The sequence below is a fragment of the Rhinopithecus bieti genome, unplaced genomic scaffold (genome assembly GCF_001698545.2).
Source record: "Rhinopithecus bieti isolate Rb0 unplaced genomic scaffold, ASM169854v2 scaffold_32124, whole genome shotgun sequence".
Lineage (NCBI taxonomy): Eukaryota > Metazoa > Chordata > Mammalia > Primates > Cercopithecidae > Rhinopithecus > Rhinopithecus bieti.
Genome location: NW_016813665.1, coordinates 69338 through 75556, shown reverse-complemented (window position 1 = coordinate 75556; position 6219 = coordinate 69338).

The following is a 6219-nucleotide window of genomic DNA, read 5'->3' as shown; positions in this document are numbered from 1 at the left end:
AACAAATCTGGAGACATCACACTGCCTGATTTCAAAGTAAGCTATAAGGCCGTAGTCACCAAAGCAGCATGGTACTGGTATAAAAATAGGCACATAGACCAATGGAACAGTATAGAGAAAACAGAAATAAACCCAAATACCTACAGCCAACTGATCTTTGACAAAGCAAACAAAAAATAAAGTGGGGAAGCAATCCCCTTTTCAACAGATGGTGCTGGGATAATTGACTAACCATATGTGGGAGAATGAAACTGGATCCTCATCTCTCACCTTACACAAAAATCAACTCAAGATGGATTAAAGACTTACATCTAAGACCTGAAACTATAAAAATGCTTGAAGATAACAATGGAAAAACCCTTCTAGGTATTGGCTTAGGCAAGGATTTCATGACCAAGGACCCAAAAACAAATGCAATAAAAACAAAGATAAATAGCTGGGACTTAATTGGACTAAAGAGTGTTTGCATGGCAAAAGGAACAATCAGCAGCAGAGTAAACAGGCAACCCACAGAGTGGGAGAAAATCTTCACAATCTGTACATCTGACAAAGGACTAATATCCAGAATCTACAATGAACTAAAAGCAGCAAGAATAACAACAATTCATCAAAATTGGGCTAAGGATATGAATAGACAATTCTCAAAAGAAGAAATACAAATGGCCAACAAACATATGAAAAAATGCTTAGTCTTGATTTCTAATTTGATTGTGCTGTGGTCCATGGGACTGTTTGTTATGACTTCAGTACTTATGCATTTGCTGAAGAGTGTTTTACTTCTGATAGTTTCATCAATTTTAGAGTATGTTCCATTTGGTGATGAGACGAATGTATGTTCTGTTGTTTTTGGGTGGAGAGTTCTTTAGATATCTGTCAGGTCCATTTGATCCAGTGCTGAGTTCAGGTCCTGAATATCTTTGTTAATTTTCTGTCTCCATGATCTGTCTAATATTGTCAGTGAAGAGTTAAAATTTCTCACCCCTATAACATTGGAGTCTGTCTCTTTAAAGGTCTCTAAGAACTTGCTTTATGAATCTGAGTGCTCCTGTGTTGGGTGCATATATATTTAGAATAGTTAGATCTTCTTGTTGAATTGAACCCCTTAAAATTATGTAATACCTTTTTTTCTCTTTTTTAATCTTTGTTGGTTTAAAGTGTTTTGTAAGAAACTAGGATTGCAACCCCTTCTTTTTTCTGTTTTTTATTTGCTTGGTAGATTTTTCTCTGTTCCTTTATTTTGAGCCTATTTGAGTCATTGCATGTGAGATGAATCTTTTGAAGACAGCAGGTTGGGTTGTGGTTCTTTATTGAGCTCACCACACTGTGTCTTTTAATTGGGGCATTTAGCCCATTTACGTTTAAAGTTAGTATTGATATGCGTGGATTTGATCTTATCATCATGATGGTAGCTGGTTATTTTGCAGACTTGTTTATGTCGTAGCTTTATAATGTCACTGGTCTGTGTACTTACATGTGTTTTTGTAGTGGCTGGTAATGGTCCTTACCGTATTTGGTACTTCCTTCAGGAGCTCTTGTAAGGCAGATCTGGTGGGAATAAATTCTCTCAGAATTTGCTTGTCTGAAAAGTGTTTTACTTCTCCTTTGCTTATGACACTTAGTTTGACCAAATATAAAATTCTGTGTTGAAATTTCTTTTCCTTAAGAATGTTGAATATTGACACCAATCACTTCTGGTTTGTAAGGTTTTAGCTGAGAGATCTATTGTTAGTCGGATGGGCTTCCATTTTTAGGTGACCAGACCTTTCTCTCTAGCTGCCTTTAAAATTTTTTCTTTCATTTTGACGTTGGCAAATCTGATGATTTTGTGTCTTGGGAATGATCTTCTAGTGGAATATATTACTGGGGTTCTCTGCATTTTCTGAATTTGAATGTTGACCTCACTAGCTAGGTTGGGGAATTTCGTATGGGTGATATCCTGAAATATGTTTTCCAGATTGGTTCCATTCTCTCCATCTCTTTCAGGTATACCAATCAGTCATAGATTCAGTCTCTTTAAATAATTTCATATTTCTCTGTGGTTTTGTTCATTCCTTTCCATTCTTTTTTTTCTCTATTCTCGTCTGGCTGTCTTGTTTCAGAAGGGCAATATGCAAGCTCAGAGATTCTTTCCTCCACTTTGTCTATTCTGCTATTAATACTTGTGATTGCATTATGAAATTATTGTAGCATGTTGTTTAGCTCTATCAGGTCAGTTGTGTCCTTCTCTATATTGGCTCTTTTGTCCATCAGCTTCTGCAATGTTTTCTCATGATTTTTGATTTCCTTGCATTGGGTTACAATGTACTCCAATAACTCAGTGAACTTTGTTCCAATTCGTATTCTGACTTCTACTTTTATCCTTTCAGCCATCTCAGCATAAGCTCAGTTGCGAACCCTTCCTGGAGAGATGATGTGGTCATTTGGAGGAAAGAAGGCACTCTGGCTTTTTGAGTTTTCAGTATTCTTGTGCTGACTCTTTCTCATCTTTGTGGGCTTATCTACCCTCAATCTTTGTGATTGCTGAACTTTGGAAATTTTTTTTCCTTTTATTCTATTTGATGACCTTGAGAGTTTGATTGTGGTATAAGGTGGATTCAGCCAACTTACTTCATTTCTGGAAGATTTTAGGGGGCCAACGTTCAGCTCCCAACTCCTGGACTTTGTGCTCTAACTCTGGGGGACTTGTATTGGGCCCTGACTCTTTTCTCTGGCTCCTCAAGTTTTGGTGTCTACTGCGCTGGGGGGACTGAGATGTGGCAGCAGCAGTAGAGTGCCAGCAGATGCAGGGGTGCCTCCCTGCGGACGTTAATCACAGTGGCAGAATCAAGGCAGTTAGCAGAAAATGGGGCAGGAGGGGGTCTCCTGCTGGAGACTGTGTGCACTGTTGCAATGGAGGTGGTGTTGGCTTGAAGTAGGGTGCTGTCCAGCGTAGGTCTTGGTGCCTTCTCTGTGCCCTGCAAACAGGAGGGATGATTCAGGGTGTGGTAGGATTACCTGTTCTCTGCACAGCATTAGTGCAAGGACAGGATGCTGTCAGGTGTAGGTTTTGCTGGCTCTGTGTCTAACAAGGCTCCATCTGCAATGTTGGTTGTTGGGGGTTAGGGGGGCATACTGCACTCCTGCGTGCTGGTGGGGCAAATAAAATAAATCTTGTTCATGCAGGCATGTGCCAGCAAAGTGATGTGGGGAGTTGCTGTGGGCTCGGGGAAGCTGCAGTATGGAGAGGTAGTATGCAGTCTGGTGCATGGCCATAGGGGCTGCCTCACTGGAGCTCTCCACCAGTCAGGCGTGAACCACTGGTACAGAAGCTATGAGGTGGACCCCCAGGCACACAAGACTGCCCTGTAAGCAGATATGGCCAGGCTGGAGCCTTGGAAGAGGCTAGCAGACCAAGGAGTGCTCAGGTTGGACCAGCTCCATCTGATGTGCGTGACCACCATGTGGACATGATGTCCAACAGTTCCCTTAGAACTAAAGTCTGTTATGGAAGCAAGTTGAACCTAGAGGGATAGCCATGCTCCACTACAGATGCTCCCTCTTGGTTCTGCATCAGCTGGCTTGCTGCCTCTACCACTTTGCTCCTCTCCTGGGGACTCCACCTGAGAGAGATGTGGGTCAGCAATTGCTCAGAGCAATCAGCCCAGGATGGAGAGTCTGTGCTGTGGGCCCAAAGCCAGTGGTTTTCTGCCTGGTGATGAGCAGTGGGGGATGTTTGAGACTCATGGGAGATGGACTAACCTCCTCTCCTTGGGGCAATTGCAACTTGTTGGAGATGTGGATAAGACACTTAGGGTCTTTGCTTCTTCGTTAGTCTGAGGGTAGTAAGGACAGTTTCATTGCAGAGACAGTGGCAAAGAGGCTGTCAGTTGCCCCTGGAGGCTGTCCAGGGAGTTGCCAAGTTGCTATTAGCTTCATATCTCTAGTAGGGGTGTGGCTAGAGGCCCAGGCCTGGAAGACCTGCCCAGTGAGGAGGTATGAGAGGGCCCCCATGTAAGAGTCTGGCCACTTTTCAGTAGGGCTTCGGTGGTATACTGGGGGTCTGCTCCATTCCCTAGTCTCCTGGGATTTTCCAGTACCTGGTATCACCAGTGAAGACTACAAAATGGCAAAATGGCAGCCTGCTCTTCCCTGTGGGTGCTCTGTCCCAGGAAGGCACGGGTGTTGCTGGCCTGAACACACCTGTAAGAGGTGGCAGAGGACCACAGTTGGGAGGTCTCACCCAATCAGGAGGAACAGAGTTTGGGAACTGCTTAAAAATTAGTCTGGCCACATTTTTGTAGAGCAGTTGTGCTGTGCTTGGGATTCACTTCAGCTCCCGAGACACTCCAAAGCCCAAAGGCTGGAACAGCTAAGTCACCAAAACAGCAACGATGGTGGCCTGAACCTCTCCCTGGTAGCTCCAACCCAAGGAGGTCTAAAACCTCTGTCAGCCAGAGACCACTAGTGGGGGTTGCTGAAGACCGCTGTTGGGAGAGTCCACTCAGTGAGGAGAAATGGGATCAGAGACCTGCTTTAAAAGCAGTCTGGCCATATTTCTGTAGGGCAGCTATGCTGTTCTGGGTAATGCTTCCACCCTCATTTGGCTTGGGCTCTCCAAAGCCTGAAAACTGGAACAACTAAGTCACCAAACAGCTCACAGGGAGCTCACTGACTCTCCTCTGAGTACTCTGTCCCAGAGAGTTTTCAAATCTCTGTGGACTGGAGAAAACTAGCGGAGGTGGCCCCGGTTGGGAGTCTCCACCCGGTGATGAGGAATGGAATCAGGGATGCACTTAAAGAAGCAGTCTGGCCACATTTCAGTAGAGCAGCTGTGCTGTGCTGGAGGATTCTTTCCATCCCTGGTCAGCTTGGAGTCACCAAAGTCTGAAGGCCATAACAGCTAAGTCATCCAAACAGCAAAGACCCCAGCCCACCACTCACCCTGGGAGCTCCATCCCATGGAGGCACAATACTGCTATCTGTAGCTGACTGGAATTCCAGACGGGTGGGTCTTATTCGGTGAGGTGCTATGGAAGTGGTACCCATAGACCATTGCTGCTTGACCTTCTGGATTCAGCCTCTTTCCTAGGGATATGTATGGGGGTCTAACCTCCCACTTTGCCCTTTTCCAGAGTTGCAGTTACTTTTGCTGGGAAGCCTGGGATGCAAGAGCATCTAAAACTTCCAGATCTCTGTGCATGCCTGAGCGGCTGCTCTGCCAAAACTCCACATAGCTCTGGGTGGCAGACTAAAGGCCCCGGTGGAGTGGGTTCACAAAGAGATCTCTTGATCTGAGGGTTGCAAAGATCTGTGGGAGAAGCATGCATTCTTGGGGACACACATTCATTCACCACTTCCCTGGGTGGGGAGGTTCCTTTGGGTCCCTGTCACTCCCAGGTGGGCCATCATCCTGCGGTGCTTTTCTCTATTCTCCATGGGTCAAGCTGTTTATTTGATTAGTCCCCATGTATGTACCTGGATGATTCTGTTGAAGTTGCTGTATTTACTTGCCCCTTCCACTCTTCTCTGTGAGAACCACACACACTAGCTGCTTTTAGTCGGCCATCTTAGCCACCTCTCTTGTTAATTGTTTTCTGGTTGTTTTGTAAATCCTTTGTTCCTTTCTTCCTCTCTTGCTCTCTTTCTTTGTGATTAGGTGATTTTCTCTAGTGGTATGCTTTGATTTCTTGTCCTTTATTTATAAATTTTATTGTAATCTTCATACTAAATTTATAAATAATTTATACACCACCTTTACAGTATTAGAGTCTTCTGAATTTGACCTTGTACTGACTTTTTACTAGTGAGTTTTACACTTTCACATGTTTTAGTGTTACTATTTAGCATTCTCTTAAAATTAAACTTGAAGAATTCTCTTTAGCATTTGTTGAAAACAGGTCTGGTGGTGATGATATCCTTCAGCTTTTGTTTGGGAAACTGTTTATTTCTCCTTTATTTCTGAAGAACAGCTTTTCCAGAGAAAGTATTTTTGTCGGCAGGGTTTTTTTTTCTTCATCATTTTGAATACATCATCTCTCGCTCTCTTGTTCTGCAAGGTTTCTGCTATGAAATCCATTGTGGGTTACCTCCCTGTGCCAAAGTGAGCAGTAGCCAACACATCAGGGTGGGAGTCTCATTACAAAACTGAGGGTGATGAAGAAGCAGCAGCAGAAGAGGACCTTGAAGCAAGTGGAGACTAGAAATATTCAGGAAGAGATAGTTTAATTTTTTTTTTTTGGT